Here is an 18507-nt window from a genome sequence, read left to right on the forward strand (position 1 = left end):
CGGGGGTCTCGCGGCTCCCGCAGCGCCAGGCGCCTCTGGCGCACAGCGCAGGCGCCTGGCACTTCTCCGACTGGGAGTCTCCGTCCCCCAGGGTGAAATGCACCGCATTGTGACTTGGGCCAGCTTGTTTCCACGTGTGCCTTTGACCCACACGTGGCTGTGGCGCGGCCAGACCTCTTCAACCTCTCCATCAGGTCTCAGAAAACACACGCGCAATCGTTTTACACACAGGACCACAAGACGGATGGTCAAGTGCATAAGGTTGTAGTCATCTCCCACAATGAAGAGTACCGGCTTACTTATAGGAAGGCCTCGGTTTTGTCAAGATGATCCTAGGTATTGGGCGAAAGAGTACCGAATCATTGCTGAGTCATTTCGTGCAGTTTTGTTTTTTCAACAGGTTCTTCACTTGGCCAGGCATCTTGGCACAGTCCATGACTGAACAGCTTTCTTGAACCTACCCCTGTTGACATCTTAACCTAACCTCTGGTCCCTGGTTTCCTCATCAGTAAACTCCTCACCTACTTGGTTCAGACCTTTGCACTTTAGGTCATATTCACCCAACAGCTGGAGAGCCACCCAAAGCAGTGTTTTATTCAATCCCAAGAATCTCTCCCCTCCACACACTCCACACGTCTCTCTCTTTCTCATTGGGAAGCACTGGTTGAGGTTTTGGGAAACATGCCTCTGGCAGTCCCTTCATATTTTACATTTTGAGTTTCAGAAGCCTCATTGCTGGGACTCCAGCAAGGCCACTTGGTGATCTCTCACCTCTGTCTGCTGCTGCCGCTAAGTCGTTTCAGTCGTGTCCAACTCTGTGCGACCCCATAGACGGCAGCCAACCAGGCTCCTTCGTCCCTGGGATTCTCCAGGCAAGAACACTGGAGTGGGTTGCCATTTCCTTCTCCAATGCATGCATGCATGCTAAGTCGCTTCAGTCCTGTCCAACTCTGTGCGACCCCATGGAGAGCAGCCCACCAGGCTCCTCTGTCCACAGGATTCTCTAGGCAAGAATACTGGAGTGGGTCTAGCCATCCTATACCCTTGGCCAAGAAGTGGCCTCCCCACAACCCCAGATATAACAACCTAAAGCCTTCCCCCTCCATTTTATTTCTTCTTATTGCCTCCCTGCTCTCACAGTAACCTTATGGAGAAGACCTCTGATGTCCCCCACATTTTGCCTTATTGCAACTTAGGCATCTTTGTCTCTTTTGCCTGCAGACAGTCTGCTGGCATCAGGCAAGCCGGATCATGACAACTCACTTTTCCAAGGAAATAATCCATTCCTCAAGGGGAAATGGAATCGGAAAGGTATGTGGAAAATGGTTATGAAACATACAGTCCGGTTTTTAAATAACAAGTTTGTTCAGCTTCCCAGGGTCTGTTCCACTCTGTGTATACCCAAATAGCCCATAAAAATGATTCTGTTCCTGGTGGCAAGACTACCCTCAATATCTTGAGCATAATATGACAAAAGTATGTAGGCATGATAGAACAAAACTGTAGGAAGAAAAAGATAAGAGATACACAGAGTATCACCTGAACCAACAGCCATACTACTGCTAATGACCATATTTCAATGATATATGGATGATCAAAGAACAGTTGGTGGAATGCAACATACCATGACCAAAAACAAACTAGGAGGACTTCCCTGGAGATCCAGTGGTTAGGACTCTGCACTTCAAAGCAGGAGGCACGAGTTGGATCCCTGCTCAGGAAAGTTTCCTCTGCTGCATGGTAGGATTTCCACCCCACCCCACCCCCAAAAAAAAACTACGCTAGGAAAAAATATAAATTTCAGCAAGATGTATTCCTCAGTGTGTTTATACTCACAATTAAAAAATCAAAAAAAAAATCCATCATAATCAGAATCTAAGCAAATATATCAATTATCACCCATGTTATTACATATCATTTAAAATTTTCTTTCCCATGTAATGAGATCATAAAGAGAAAAATGCCTGCCATTTTGGAAAAGAAGACAAAATTCTCTTTTTGGCAGACAGTAGGAATATATTCTTGGGAAACACCTGAGAAATGATGTAAAAATAAACTTCTTTAATTGGGAGAAATTAATAAACATTAAATTTAAAATCCCAAAAGCTTTCATGTATGCCAGCAACAATCCTGTAGAAAATAGAATGGGTAAATGATGACATCACAGTAGTAGTATCAACCACTACAAAGTAAATGAAACGCCAAGGAATCCTAAAAATATGGTTAGGACGTTGTAGTAGAAAATGATAAAACTCATACTCAGCTTTAAAAGATATTTGAGTAAATCAAGAGGCACTTTAGCAAAGTTGGGAGATTGGGCTGGTGTCTGCAGGGATTATTATTATTCATTTCTTGCTTAGTACTTTCTTGTTTTCAGTCACTTAGTCGTGTCGTGACTCTCTGGGACCCCATGGACTGCAGTACGCCAGGCTTCCCTGTCCTTCACTATCTGCTTAGGACTTGAAAGTGTCAGTCCCTTAGTCGTGTCCTGCCAACTCTCTGTTCATGGGATTCTCTGGGCAAGAATACTGGAATGGGTTGCCATTTCCTTCTCCTGTCTGCAGGGAGGTGTGGACCAAACAGGCTGCAGCTACAACACAGGTCTGCTTCACAATTGCCAGGTACTATCTCCTTGTCTTACCAGAGGTGGCGTTTTATAGTCTATTCCACCATTCCCGCGTCAGATTACACCCATGTAACATGTCTGTGCTGGGGGTGGGGCACAGTTTTTGGAAGGTAGAGGAGAGGCAACATTATAATATGGAAGGAGGTAGAGAGTGAATTCCTACTGGCAAAGACCCACAAGTTGCAGGTTTAGTACAATGCCAAGGATATTTACAGATTAGTTTTTCCCTTGATTTTCATAAAATAATTGTATTTTCCACCTGTTAAAACAATAGGGCAAGACAGTTTTGACTTTTTCTAAACAAGAGTAGAAATCTTTTTTGAAAGACTAGCACTCCACTGCGTGGTTTATCTATAGTTCAGGGCTACTGCACTGATGAGCAGGGTTGTTTTTTGAGCCACTGTAGTAGTAGACTGTTACAGCGACAGCTGTGATATGTGCATGCCTCCCACATTGTCGTAGCCTTGGCGATGGAGCTTGCTTTGTCTGATGGCACAACAGCATGTGTGAAGCAAGCAGCGAGTTGAAAAGTGCTTGCACACTGGGGTTTGCCCTCTCTTGCTGTTCTTGAAACAAGATGATAGCAATGTGAAGAAGCCTGGGATAGGTGAATGAGGCGAGATCCATGGTCCATGTTTCACCCTAGCTGCCAGAGAATCATTTACCAGAAGTGTGGGTGAGACCGTCCTATACCATCCAGCCCCCAGCACAGCCAGTTAGCTAACAGAGCACTGACCACGAATGCATTAAGTAAGGCTTCTGAGAACAGCAGGACTGCTCAGCTGAGCCCAGCTGAACTCACTGAGCTGCAGAATTGTGAGCAAAAGACTCAGTTGTGTAAATTGTGGGGTGCATCAAGAGCTAGCTGACACAATCATTAACTGCCATCCATCAAATTCCAACCAAAACTAAAGAGAGAACGTATATTTCCTAGTAGAATTTCACCTCTTTTGAAGAGATTGACATTGAACTGAGTCAGACCTTGACTCTGACTCCAAAGGTAATCTTCCCTTCACTATGACAGATTGCACATGTGCTGAGATTGCTGAGATGCACACACAGTACATGTTGTTCCTTATGGTACAGACTTTCTCTTCTCTCATTTTTTTTTTCTACCTGGGTGATCCAGACACCCAGGAGACCATAGCTTCTATGTAACATTCTAAAACTAAGAAGACCTGCCCTGAGAGCAACAGGTCAGGGATACGTATTTGTGCACTTTTTCTGGGTTAGGAAGGAGCAGGCAGATTGGAAAGTGAGAGCAAGATTAGAAACATGATCCTGCACAGTTGGGCACCTTTCTTGGTGAGATGGGGATGGAACCTAGAGTTGTCTCTTTTGTGATTAAATTAAAGTGGAATGCAATTCTAAGAGGGAGGAGTTCTCCAGAACAGATGTCAGCTCAGATGGAGACAATTTCAGGCCTTCTCAGAGCTTTATGGTATTCACAGCTGATTCTAGCTTTCAGGAGAGTTACCACCCATATCTGCCAGGATTTCTGGATGTATTAAAGGGAAGCTGAGTCAGGGAATGTGATTTTAGTAGTAGTCAATGAGTGGGGGAAATTGGTGTTTTGTTAACCCAATGCCCTAGCATTTAAATCTCGCTCTCTCACTAGCTGTATAGTCTTAAATCAGTGAATATCTTGGACCTTGATAGTTCTCATCTATAAAATGCAGATAATGAAAGTACCTACCTCATTAATTTCTCCCTCCCGCAAAGGCTTTCCTGACCATTACTCACTCATCTCTTATACTGTGATTAAATTACCCTCCTCCTTTTTGCCAGGCTCCCTTGACTTGAATTCTGTCATAGTTTTATTTAGGGAGCGCTGTGATGATCTGTCTGCATGTTTGAGAAAAATGTAAAGGCTGGGGGCCAGCCAGATACGTACCTGTTCCCCGAGTCAGCACAGTGACCTGAACTTGGCATCCAGCAGGGATTCAAAATATATTGATTGAATGAAAGAGTGTGACAAAGGCTATTTGGATCATGAAGGATGGTTCTCATTACACCTAATAATTGTTTATTCCAAATATAAAATGAGAGATGAGTGAACACAGGCAACTCCATACGTGGCTTTTCATGTGGGGAGGCTTCATCGTGTTCCTTGCATTCTCTCTTTTTCCCTCAAGCGCAGAGAGGGGCTATAGTAAGTCATTCAGTAGAAACTTCTCAAACACCAAGTGATTAGAACAAAACAATGCCTCTCCAGTCTTTCTCTTTGATTAATCAGTGAACCATGGGGATAAAAACAAGACTTCTAAGTTTGTGATTGTGTGAGTAACAGCACACGTGTGAACAATCAAGGGTGTGAGCACAAAGGTCAATGGAGATCAAGTCCAGGTGAGTGTTACCACTCTCAAAGAGGCCGTGAGCACCCCTTAATTCCTCCTGCTTCTTTGGTGACTCCCTCTGGTTCCCTGACTGCAGTGTCCCCCTTTTTCACCGATTACTGTCCTCTCTACCGACCTAAATTCAGCACCCAAACCCTTGCTAGTGCTGTCTCTAGAGTCAAATGCTAATCACTAAGAGAGGTGTTTGAGGTCCTATAGGATCTGACCCTGTCTCCTCCCTGACTGTACCCCCAGCAGCCTCCCTTCAGTCACTCAACTCCAGGTCAGCTGGGCTCTGCAGTTTCTGGGTCATGTCAGCGAGGCTCCCTCCTCAGGGCCTCTTCCCTTTGCCTGCATGCTCCTCACCCACATCTGCCTGGCTGACTTCCTCACTTCCATGGAGGTCTTGCTCATTTCTCACTTGCTTTCTCTGTGAGGGCTACCCAGGCCACTGGACAGTATATTGGCAAGTGCACCCACCTTTCCCACCGTCCACCCTATCTCTCATCCCCTTTATCTTGCCCTACATTGTCCTTTAGTTACAACATGTATCACCTAACAGACTCTGTTATTTACTTCTTTGCTTTGTTTGTACTTATCTCTGTCCTCCCCCATAGTTCCCAGCTGCAAAGTCCTTGATCTTAGAAATCTTTCTCTCTTGCTCACTGGTCAATCTCCACCAGCCCAGAACATTACTGAGAACACACTGTAGTCACGCAGATGATATCAGTTTATGTACTGAATGTATCTGCCTCCCTTGGTACATTGTGATACCCTTGAGGGCAAGGGCCGTTGTTTGTCTTTGTCAAACCATGGATCTTTGTCACTCCATGATCCAGCAAACTTTCTGATACAGCTGGAGAGACACTACTGAATATTCACTGAATTAATGAATTAATTTGTGAAAGTGGCACTAACAGAAAAAAGATTCTGTTTCCAAACTGTAGTGCTTCCAGTAGGCACCATCTGTGTGAGAACCATGGACCTATCAGCGCCATGCAAACTCTGCTAGTCAGTGCGGCCAGATGTCTGACTTGTTTTCTGTGGAAATCTCATAGGCTAGCACTCGGCTTACTACCCAGCCTGACTTAGGGTGGCATTTCTGGAACTCAGGCCTTCGTCATCTAAATAGACTTTGCTTTAGCTGTGCAGAACATGCAGTACTTTATGTATTTTCTTTCAATAAAATTGTATCTTTGAGAATAAAAGGTAATCATATAATCAAACGTGAGTGCAAAAGAAGGTAATGAGCTAGTTGGAGGAAATTGGAGACTACCATGGAATAATAGTACACACAAAGATTGGCACCAAGCTAGGCTCTTCCTGGATCTTCTGTAGTTGAATCCTAATAAAAACCCTCAAGAGGTAATATTGTCATTCCCATTTCACAAGGGAGAATATTGAGACCATGGACATTCTGTGAGTTGCCTGTGATCTGGCAGTAGATAGCCCAATGAGAGCCCAGTTCAGGGCTCATTGGTGATAACACCTCAGAGCAAGTTCAGCATAGACAGTTGCTGTTGCTGTTTAGTCACTAAATCGTGTCTGAATGACCAAACGGACTATAGCCCACTAGACTCCTTGTCCATGGGATTTCCCAGGCAAGAATACTGGAGTGGGCTGCCATCTCCTTCTCCAGGCGATCTTCTGGGCCCTGGGATTGAACCCGCATCTCCTGCATTAGCAAGTGGGTTCTTTACCACTGAGCCACCAGGGAAGCCCACAGCATAGGCAGATCCCCCAACACACTTAATCTGCTCCCAGCAGTCCTGTTTGGTTCCCTTCCTTTTTTCACTGATCCGCTCTCCAAAGCTTCATCCCAGCTCATATCACTTGCAGAAGTGCTTCATCCCAGAGATTTTGCCCCAGCTCCTTTGATCAAATGTTGGTGTATTCAACACTGACCCCTGCTGTGGCAGATGGAAGGTGACTGTTCTGAGCCCTTGCGAAGGAACAAAGTAACTGTTATTTATACTTCTTCATGACTTTTGATGATTGTGTATGCTGGGGAGGGTCCTTTGCTGCAGAGCTAGTTTCCTTGTGTGAGAATTGTGTTCTTGGCAGGATGCCCTTTCCTTCCACAAAGACTTCAAACTGGCCCAGGATGGAAGGTCAGGATCTTACTGATCAGTGCTGCTGTGTACCCACAGGCCCAAGCACCGCACCATGAGACCGGTTCCCTCAGAAGCAACACAGATCTCTCAGGGTTACCAGGCTGTTCTGCACATTTCACAGGCTCCTTTGATAAAGACAACAAGTGAGATTTGGAATCAAAATTGGGATCAGGAAAATGGCCACAGTCTTCCAGGACTTCAGTAAAATCTGCCTGTTCTGGGATGATGCACATTAGTGAGCAGCATGGTAGAGGGGCTCTGACCATGGGTTCTGAGCCAGGCATCATTCTCTTGAATTAGAGATTAGTGGACAATGGCTTCCCCCTTTTTTCCCCCATCTTCTCGGGTATTTATTTCAGGGCACATTTGAAAATCAGTGGTTTTGTTAGCAGTTTTCATAAAATAGAAGATCTCCTAGCAGAGGACACCAATTAGACTCTTATTTTCTAAACTTCATTTTAACGTTGATCAGATTGCTTTTAGTACCAGCCTACACCTCACAGGAAAGCTCCTTGACTTGTTGCTTTGGATGAATCTTCTGATGTGTATAATTCCCAGAGTTCTTGTAAAGGAATCCTAGTTCTCTTGTTGCTGTTTCCGAACTACATATCAGAAGAGATGATAGAATCTCTTTGGGGGCTACTGCAGGTCAGCTATTTTCATAACTCACTGACAATTTTCATAAAATCCCTGCAGCATAAATGCCATTATTCCAGTGTCACAAATGAGGGAATGAAGGCCTGGGAGGATAGATGCCTTGCTCATCACAGAGTGAGGAAGTGGCAGAGCTGGGATTTAGAACTGCTCTCACAATCCATTGTCTGCATATCTCCACAATTTAAAAAAGTATTTGAAGAACATTCTTGTGTTTTTGAGAGTCACCAATGTAAATTGAAAAATTCTATACTGTTTCTCTATCTCATCATTCTGTTTATTTTTAGAGTCTTTCTCATGACAAATAGTACTTTCCTTTACAGACAGTATTAAGGTTATAACATTATACTTGGGGGTGGCAGACGTGGAAAGGCATATACATGACTCAGTTCTGCAAAGTGTCGCATTTCGCCATACTGTGGGCTAAAAACTGTGCCATATACTGTGTAGATGCACATGGAGAAAAGAGCCAGGTCTCGTCCTCCAAAACCTCCCGAGTTTCTAGAAGAGTTTGCATGGCACCTGATACTCATAAACCACAGCTATGCTACCTGTGTAGAAAGCCTCTACTGTACTACCCCAGGTTGCGAATGGATGTTTTTGAGGTTAAAGTTTCACGTTTCAGCGATGCCTAAGATGTTTCCTGCAGTGTATGTCCTACATGATAAGCAAAGAGCAAAGCAACCATGGTGCCAGCCCTTAGGATCTCACAGGAAAACAAACCAAAAAGAAGTTGTACTTGCTAAATTAGAAGTATCCATGGAGTACATGTACAGTGCAAGATGGGAAAAGAGGAAGAGGAGACAAAGATTAGGGCTGAGAATGAAGAGAGGCAGTAGGGTCAGAAGTCAGATCATATTGTGACTGTGAACACTTAAGGCCTGTATTGGAAAATTCCACTGTTTGCCAGGGGATGTGATTCCTTAATCCTGAATATTTGTGATTTTCAACAGAATGATTAAGTAATCACATTGCCAGCTTTATCAGTTCAGTTCAGTTGCTAAATTGTGTCCACCTCTTCGGGACTCGGTGGACTGCAGCACGCCAGACTTCCCTGTCCATCACCAAGGTTGCTCAAACTCATGTGCATCGAATTGGTGATGCCATCCAACCATCTCATCCTCTGTAGTCCCTTTCTATTATATTCTTATACCAGCCTTATATTCACTAATTAATCTCTCAGTTACATTTTTAAAATAATTTTTATGTTTCTGTCATTTTTTTATTTGCAAAGCTTTGGATTTCGAAACGCTCCCATCATGAGGACATTTCAGAAACTGAGAGATGTTAGAAAGACCAACGATGATGAATCCAGGAAGTCGCCAGTACACTAGTAGTAGAGGCTCCTGAGTACAGGGAGCTGCTGTAAAAGTCAGGAGATGCGTACGTTCCACGCGCCATGGTAGGGTCTGGGATTAGAGCAATCAGGCAAGCTGATCCAGGTCTCTTAGTACAGAATCATGCAGTCATATCTTAAACCCAGTGGTCTGGAAAGATTTGTCAGGATTGTTGATGGAGGAGGTGTCTTACCTGCGCACACACACACACACACACAGACACACTCACACACAGTTAATAAATTAGAATTCTGAAAGCCAGCTAAGATCACAGTTTTGGAGCCAGTCTGTCTGCCTCCAAAGCCTCAAAGAATGTCTATGACATCAAACCCTTTTTCATAATAATTTATTTCAATTTAATTGAGAACCACTACCTGCAGTTCCCCTGACTGTGCTTGCCTGTTGTTGCCCTTAAGAGGAACTGGGAACTGAATGTTCTGCCTTATCTAAACGGCAGGGACTGAGTGGGCAGCTCCTGCGCCCAAGCCCTTCATGTTGAGTATGGCCCCATCTGACAGCCATGTGACCTCATGTTGCTGTCCCACTGCAGGCTGCCTGTTTTTGCCTCTATTTTGCAATTAGTCTTCACTACAATTAGAGTTAGAATTCTCTGCACTGTGACTTTGGTGATTCTTATTTTAATTGGCACTTTTTGAGGTATGTGTGACTATCACTGGGCCAGAAATGATTCCTTAACCTCCCCAGTAGATTGGATAACCTCCCCAGTAGATTGGATAATGCAGAGAATTACCTTATGCTCAACAGATTCAATACGCCAATAACTTAAATACCTGTGATCAGTTTTTGATTGCTGCACAGCAAATTGCCTCGAATTTGGCAGCTTAAACCAGCCCATATGTATTATTTTACGGTTCCCATAGATAATGCATGCTGCATCGGTCAAGTGAGTTCTTTGCTTAGGGTCTTACGAGGCTGAAATCAAGGTATCAGTGCGGCTGGAATCTTACCCGGAGGCTCTGGGGAGGAAGCAGCTTTTAAGCTAATCCGGGTGATTGGCAGAATTTATCTCTTACGGTGGCAGGACTGAACTATGTCTTTGCAGGGTCTTGTCGAAGCTGCTCTCGGATCCTAGAAGCTGCCTGTTTTTCTCATCATATGGTTCCCTCAATCTTCAAGCAAATGATGGTGTGTCAAAACCTTGTGCTTCAAATTTCTCTTGCTTTCCTCTGCTGCAAGCCAGGGAAAACTCTCTGCTTTTAAAGGACTGCTGTTATTATGTTAGGCCCCTTTGGATAATCCAGGATAATCTCCCAATTTTGAGGTAAGTGGATTAATAATCTCAGTTACTACTGCAAAAGCCCATTAGCCATGCAAATATAACACAAATGTGCATGTGATTCCTCCTCTAATTCACAGTACCTGGGATTATGGCAAGGTATCTTGGGAAACCAGTATTAGGATTCTGTCTACCATAGCCTTTAATAACCATCAGATAATTATTTATTAAAACCCTGTTTTGTGACCCTGATGGAGTATCTGTAAATTCTGTGATCATACTGCAGGTCTTCACTGAGTTCTATCATGTCATCATGTAATTTTATTTGCACCAGTGACTAGTGCCTTCACAAGTGTATTGGTCAGAGTTCCAGAGGAACAGAATCAATAGGATATTTAGAGAGAGAGAGAGAGGAGAGAAATAGATTTTTTTATTAGGAATTGGCTCACATATTTATAGAGGCTGACAAGAGCCCAAGATATGCTTTCAGCAACGTGGAGACCTAGGAAAGCTGATGATACAGTTTGTCTGAGTCCAAAGGCTGAGAACCAGGAGAGCCAGTAGTGTAAGTTCTAATCCAAAAGTGCTGAGATTGAGCCTTAAGAGCTTGTTCAGTTCAAGTCCACAGGCAGGAAAAGACCAGAGTCCCACCTCAAGCAGTCAGACTTGATTCCCTCCTCCTTGAAGGAAGCTCAGCTTTTTTTGCTCTATTCAGGCTTTCAACTGTTTGGTATGGGACATCCCCATTAGAGGGCAACCTGCTTTACTCAGTCCACTTATTCCAGTGCTGATCTTATCTAAAACTCCCTCACAGACACACTCACAATAATGGTTGACCTACTGTCTGGGCACTTTCTGTGGCCCAATCACATTGACGCAAAATATTGCACATCAGTCCAGGCATCTTGACACAGTCCATAGGTTATCATTTATTTTAAAATTCCTATTCTTTGTTAATTAACTGCTTAGTTTCCCAGCTTCCTTGTCTGTGGATAAGTTCCCTTTGTTAGTTTTATTGTAACTAATTACCTTTAAGAGTATATGTGTTAAAGGGAAACACTGATCAGGAAGCAGTGTACATTCTATATGGTAAAGGAGAATATTGCATCATGTAGCATGCAGATTTAATAATACCTAATATTTATGAAATAGTTACCATATAGCACATCCTTTTGTATGTTTTTAAAGTGCTTTACCTCGTTTGTTCAGCAAAATCCCATGAGATGCATGCCATTGTTATTCCCATTTCCATATGAAGAAACTGGGGCACAGAAGTAATTTGCTGCAGATGTCAACTGTTAAGTGGCAGGCCCAGGGTTGGAATCTATGGCTTCAGAACCAATGTCCATAACTAGTTAGTGTGAGCATATAATTTATCATCCACACCAGAATGAGAGCACTATGAAAAATTATACCTCAGTGGGCATAAAACAGAAGACTTACATGTGTGAAGATGCTGTTCACTCTATTAGTGAAAATCCTTTGGGTTGCAAGGAGCAGAAAATTATTTTCTAGGTTGGCTCAATGGAAAAGGAAGTTCATGATCTCAGAGCATTTGTAATATCTGCATCACTTTCCCTCCCTCTGGTAGATTACTCCTGTCAAAATAAAAATTGATTTATTATTATTATTTAAAAAACAAACAGAAAAAAACCTTCTTTTTGCCTCCCTATTTCTTACTCCCTATGGGGACATTTCTCCTCCCCTTGGTAGCCTACTTCACATAGCGAGGGTCTATACTCACTGTCTCCAGTTTCCTATCCTTCCATTCTGTCTTAATCTCACTGTGATTGAGTGAGGACATCTTCACCTGAGCTGAAACTGTTCTAATCAACGTAATAATGACATCAATATTTCTAAGTCAGTGGCTATGTCACAGTTCCTTGTGTATTCTGTCTATAATTTTGGGCCAAGTCAATCACTCCTTCCACCTGGAACTACTTTCTCCCCTGGTGTATTATTTAGCATTCTCTGGAGATATGGAAACAATAGGATATATATGTAGGAAGAGATTCTTTAAAGGAATTGACTTACGCAATTGTGGAGACAGAGAATTCCCCCAATCTGGTGTCTGCAAGCTGGAGTCCCAGAGAGGCTTGGTGGCTTAATTCATTTCAACTCCAACAGCCTGAGAACCAAGAGAACTAATGAGGTAGATTCTAGTCAGGGTCTGAAGACCTGAGAAACTGTAGCACCGAGAACAGTAGAAGATCAATGTCCCAGTTCGTTCAATCAGGCAGGAAAGGCCCAGATTTTCCTTCCTCCACCTTTTTATTGTATTCAGCATTGTTTGCCCTCACACTGGGAAGGGCAAACTTCTTTTCTAAGTCCAGTCCAAATTAAATTCAGATGTTAATTTCACCCGGAAATAGCCTTGCAGACATACTCAGAAATGATGTTTAGCCAAATATTTGGATACCCCGTGATCTAGTCAGGTTGACGCATAAACACCTGGGTTCCAGGACAACACTTTCCTGGTTGTTCCCTGATATAATGTAGCTGTAGCTGCTCAATCTCCTTGGCTTGTTCTTCTCCTTTCCTTGTGTTCTCTCCATATTGACAAACCTCAGAACTGAATCCTTATCCTCTTCTTCTCTACCTATACTCATTCCTTTCGTGATCTCATCCAGGACTGAGGCTTTCTATGCCATCTATACCCTCTTCTCTCCCCAGCTTTGATATCCAACTTAGGCTCCAGAGTCTGTTTTCACTGTCCACCTGGAAGTGCAAATGGATATCCAATAGACATTACATTTCAATCATGCAAAAAATGAACTTATTTCATTTCAGTCAATCAAATTCTGTTGGTTGTCATCTCAGTTAACATCAGCCTTCCAGATACTCACTTAAAAATACTGGGGTCAGAGGAATCCCTAGTGGTTCTGTGTTCCCAATGCAGGGGTCCTGGCTTCGATTCCCTGATCAGGGAACTAGATTTCATATGCCCCAGCTAAAAATCCCACATGTGGCACCAAAGATTGAAGATCTTACATGCTCCAACTAAGTCCTGGCACAGCCAAATAAATAAATATTAAAAAAAAATATTGGAATCAGTCTTACCATTATATCCATCCAGAAATCCTGTTGCTTCTGTGGTCTAAGTAGATTGGGATTATGAAAAATTTTGCCTTCCCCACTCCTACCATTTGATTCTAAGCCACTACAACTTCTTGCCTTGATTGGTGCAACAACGCAACATCAAAATATTTACATGACCTACAAGTTTCTGCAAGATTTGATGTGTTATTTCTCTGAAATCCAACTACACTACCACGAAATCCCTCCATAGCTACCTTAAGTTAAGTAATCACAGTTTACCTGAATGCTCTTCAACTGGCTGTTGTCTGTGTTTAAAATGTTCTTCTTCTACATATTTAATGGCTCATCCTACCAACTCCTTCAAATCTTTGCCTAAATACACTTTCTGAGTGAGGCTTATTCTGACTACTTAACAAAATTTCCAATTTCTCAACATTCCAGATTTTTCTTTGTTGTTTTTATAGTTCAGTGGCTAAATCGTGTCTATATAGAAATATATATACTTTGTCTACAACTCATGCTTCCAGTTTTCACAATCTTCCAGTTGTTGTTCAGTTGCTCAGTTGTGTCTGACTCTTTGCAACCCCATGGATTGCAGCATGCCAGGCTTCCCTGTCCTTCACCATCTCCTGGACTTTGCTCAAACCCATGTCCATTAAGTCGGTGATGCCATCCAACCATCTCATCCTCTGTCATCCCTTCTCATCCTGCCTTCAATCTTTCCCAGCATCAGGGTCTTTTCCAATGAATCAGCTCTTCACATCAGGTGGCCAAAGTATTGGAACTTCAGCTTCAGCATCAGTCCTTCCAATGACTATTCAGGGTTAATTTCTTTTAGGATTAACTGGTTTGATCTCCTTGAAGTCCAAGAGACTCTCAAGAGTCTTCTTCAGCACTACAATTAGAACACATCAGTTCTTCAGTGCTCAGCCTTATTTATTGTCCAGCTCTCACATCCATACATGACTACTGGAAAAACCATAGCTTTAATTATACAGACCTTTGTAGGGAGTGATGTCTCTGCTTTTTAATATGCTGTCTATGTTTGTCATAACTTTTCTTACAAGAAGCAAGCATCTTTTAATTTCATGGTTGCAATTACCATCAACAGTGATTTTGGAGCCCCCCAAAATAAAATCTGTCATTGTTTCCACTTTTTCCCCTTCTATTTGCCATGAAGTGATGGAACTGGATGCCATGGTCTTTGTTTTTTTAATGTTGCATTTTAAGCCATCTTTTTCACTCTTCTTTTTCACCTTCATCAAGAGGCTTTTTAGCTCCTCTTCACTTTCTGCCATTCGAGTGGTATCATCTGCATACCTGGGGTTGTTTATATTTCTCCCAGCAATCTTGATTCCAGCCTGTAATTCATCTAGTCAGCATTTCATGTGATATACTCTGCATATAAGTTAAATAAACAGGGTGACAATGTAAAGACTTGTCCTACTCCTTTTCCAGTTTTGAACCAGTCAGTCCTGGCATGTAAAGTTCTAACTGTTGCTTCCTGACCCACATACAGGTTTCTCAGGAGATAGGTCAGGTGGTCTGGTATTTCCAACTCTTTAAGTAATTTCCATAGTTTTTCATGATCCACACAGTCAAAGACTTTAGCATAGTCAATGAAGCAGAAGTAGATGATTTTCTTGAATTTCCTTGCTTTCTCTATGATCCAGCAAATGTTGTCAATTTGATCTCTGGTTCCTCTGCCTTTTCTACCCCTTGCTTGTACATCTGAAAGTTTTCAGTTCACATATTGCTGAAGACTAACTTGTAGACTTTGAGAATTACCTTATTAGCATGGAAAATGAGTGTAATTGTGCATTAGTTTGAGCATTCTTTCTGCCCCCTTCTGTTATCTGTGTCAGAAATCTCTTTCTGACACAGATTTCTCTATCTCTTTTATACTTTGATAAAACTTTATTACACAAAAGCTCTGAGTTATCAAACATCATCACTGGCCCCGGATTGAATTCTTCTCCTCCGGAGGCCAAGAATCCTGGCATCTTTTGTGGTTTAGCAGTAACCTTTCATCTTGGGGCCTCATCCAGGATTCTTCAGGACAAGTAAGGATGCTTGGAGCTCTAGTTCTTTGTTCTCCTAATGAACATGCTTTCTGCTGTACTTTACTAACTCTACAGTGTGCTTGTGTGAATGAATGACATGCCCTGTGTGAAGCAAGTGAGGATCCCTGCTCTGCAGTTCCACAATTCCACAGTGACCTCATATGGCTCATGGCAGAAACCCTGTCAGGGGTTTATACCAACCTGCCAATGGACTTCCCTGGTGGCTCAGACGGTAAAGCGTCTGCCTACAATGTGGGAGACCCGGTTTCAATCCCTGGGTTGGGAACATCTCCTAGAAAGGAAATGACAACCCACTCTAGTATTTTTGCCTGGAAAACCCCATGGATGGAGGAGCCTGATAGGCTATAGTCCATGGTGTTGCAAAGAGCTGGACACAGCTGAATGACTTCACTTTCACTTTCTTTCACTTTGAGCATTCTTTAGCACTGCCCTCCTTTGAGATTGGAATGAAAACTGACATTTTCTGTCCTGCAGCCACTGCTGGGTTTTCCAAATTTCCTGGCATATTGAGTGCAGCATTTTATGAGCATCATCTTTTAGGATTTGAAATAGCTTAACTGGCATTCCATCACCTGCACTAGCTTTGTTTTTAGTGATGCTTCCTGAGGCCCACTTGACTTTACACTCCAAGATGTCTGGCTTTAGGTGAGTGACCACACCATCATTGAAAACCTGGTCATTAAAACTTTTTTCATATAGTTATTCTGTGTATTCTTGCCACCTCTTCTTAATCTCTTCTGCCTGTTAGGTTCTTAACGTTTCTATCCTTTATTATGCCCATCCTTGCATGAAATCTTCCCTTGATATCTCCAGTTTTCTTGAAGAAACCTCTAGTCTTTCCCACTCTATTGTTTTCCTCTACTTCTTTGCATTCTTCATTTAAGAAGTCCTTCTTATCTCCCCTTGCTGTTCTCTAGAACTCTACGTTCAGTTGGTTATCTTTCCCTTTATCCCTTGCTTTCCACTTCTATTCTTTCCTTGACAATTTATAAAGCCTGCTCAACTTGCTCTAATCTGCTTTCCATAGCAGTATAATATTCCTACTTACAGTGTAATTCAGTGATTTATTTATTGTTTATACAGGTACCCCAAAATATGAATTCTGTGAAGGCAGAGACAGATGTACATTTTGTTTACTTTAGTATCTTCAGGGTCAACAGTAGTGCCTGGCAGGTAGCTGTTAGTCATTACATATTTGGTCTAATTGCCAAGTAGACTGGAAGTGCAAAGTAGGGTGGGTTCTAGACATGGAGAAGTCCAGTTCAGGGGTGTCATTAAGGGTTCAGATTCTTTCCCTCTTTTCTTATCCACCTCAGTGTCCTCCATCATTCTGGTACCCAGATGTCTGTAGCAATACAGAGCTCATATCTAGAAATGGTAATATTTAGGGAAAATGGAAAATATCTTCCAGTGTTCCTTTTCCAAGAGCAAGAAAACTGTGACATAATACTTTCTACCCCCATCATCCCAAGAATATGAGACTGAATCTGGTCACATGACCAACCCCAAATCAGTGATTGTCAGTGATACTGGATGCATCATAACTGGCTTAGATGAACATGAGATGATGAGGATTTTATCACAATGTCCCCTGAAAAACATCCATATACTGTTATGATGAGAGAGTGTGTGTGTGTGTGTTTGTGTGTATGTGATTGATAGGGGGGGTGGAATTCTGATATGTAGTGGTTTCAGATCATGAAGAAGTAGATTACGGTAATTCAGGAGGCAGGAGATGGGGGAAGAGTTGACATTTTGCCTAGAAACTCCTGGTCTGCTAATCACATGAGGCTAATGTCATTTGATATGTCTATCTCAGACTAGATACTATGTTGACAAAGGCACTAAGAATACTCAGTCAAGTTAGTAGAGGCATTTTTGCCCAAACAGTGGTTAGATTGGCATTAAAAGTTTTGTTTTATGAATGAGTAACCTACCCCTTCTGACTGATAACATCTTCTTCATGTAGCCATGTTAATGCATGTGTGCTGAGTCATGTCTGACTCTTGGTGACCCGATGGACTGTACCTAGCAGGCTCCTCTGTCCATGGAATTTTCCAGGTAAGAATATTATAGTGGGTTGCTGTTAATACCTTTATTCAAATGTCAGCATTTGTGTCTTGGGACCTACATATTCCCTTTCGTTGGGTTCAGTTTTGAAGTAATATATAACATACGTAAGAAGCATGAAACATATACAGAGATTAATAATGAATAATTATAATGTGAAAACCTATGTAACCACCACCCAAAACAGTGACTCAAATATTATTAAAATCCCAGAGCCCCCGCAGCTCCCCTCTCTGACCACAACAGTGTCTCCTCAATAGAGAAATCTGCCATCCTGATCCTTGCTCAGTATCTCTTCCTTGCAGCTTATTATAGCTTCACCTACTGCCTATGTAAACTACACTAAACTATCTAGTTTCATTAAAGATAAACCTTGTGTCAATAGATATCACATGTTTGATTTTTTTAGTGTACACTTAGAGAGCCACCTCATGTAACTTGTTTCTACAAGCTCTCTGAAATGTTGAAAGGAACCCTTCTTTCCAGGTTAAAGGAAGAAATTCTGTCCCCAAGTATGTGCTTGAGAGTGAATTCAGTGCGAGAGTATACATGAGAGCTAAACAGTATTTTTGACCTCCAGTGAGTCTATAGGCCAGTTAGGAAGATGGTGTAGGCTGTAGGCTGCTAGAGCTAACAGTAGCTCAGGTTAGCAGTAAGGCCACGGGTGAGGCATTCCTTGTGCTACCTCTTACTGGTTTGTGATTTGGGGCAAATCTCTCTACATCTCTGAGCCTGTGAGCTTCTTTTTTAAAAAACTTATTTATATTTAATTGAAGAACACTTGCTTTACAATATTGAGTTGGTTTCTGCCACACATCAACATGAATCAGCCATAGGTATACATATGGCCCCTCCTACTTAAACCTCCCTCCGACTTTCCACCCCATCCCACCCCTCTAGGTTGTCGCAGAGCCCTGGTTTGAATTCCATGAGTCACACATGAAATTCTCATGGCTATCTATTTCACAAATGGTAATATATGTTTCCATGCTATTCTCCATTCGTTCCAC

At 42.4% G+C, this 18507-nt stretch overlaps 1 long non-coding RNA gene across 4 annotated transcripts in view; it reads left to right on the forward strand.

Moving 5' to 3' along the window:
* Positions 1 to 813: 813 nt before the first annotated feature.
* The window catches only part of LOC139181708 (uncharacterized), a 103272-nt gene continuing 85578 nt past the window's right edge, over positions 814 to 18507 (forward strand). For 2 of the 4 annotated variants that reach the window (XR_011565472.1, XR_011565471.1), the window contains exons 1-2: positions 814 to 10349; positions 17397 to 17488. This is a non-coding gene — a long non-coding RNA (uncharacterized lncRNA). The remainder of the gene's footprint in view (positions 10350 to 17396; positions 17489 to 18507) is intronic. The other 2 variants (XR_011565474.1, XR_011565473.1) reach the window with 2 other exon arrangements.

The sequence above is a fragment of the Bos indicus genome, chromosome X (assembly GCF_029378745.1).
Source record: "Bos indicus isolate NIAB-ARS_2022 breed Sahiwal x Tharparkar chromosome X, NIAB-ARS_B.indTharparkar_mat_pri_1.0, whole genome shotgun sequence".
In the NCBI taxonomy this organism is placed as follows: domain Eukaryota; kingdom Metazoa; phylum Chordata; class Mammalia; order Artiodactyla; family Bovidae; genus Bos; species Bos indicus.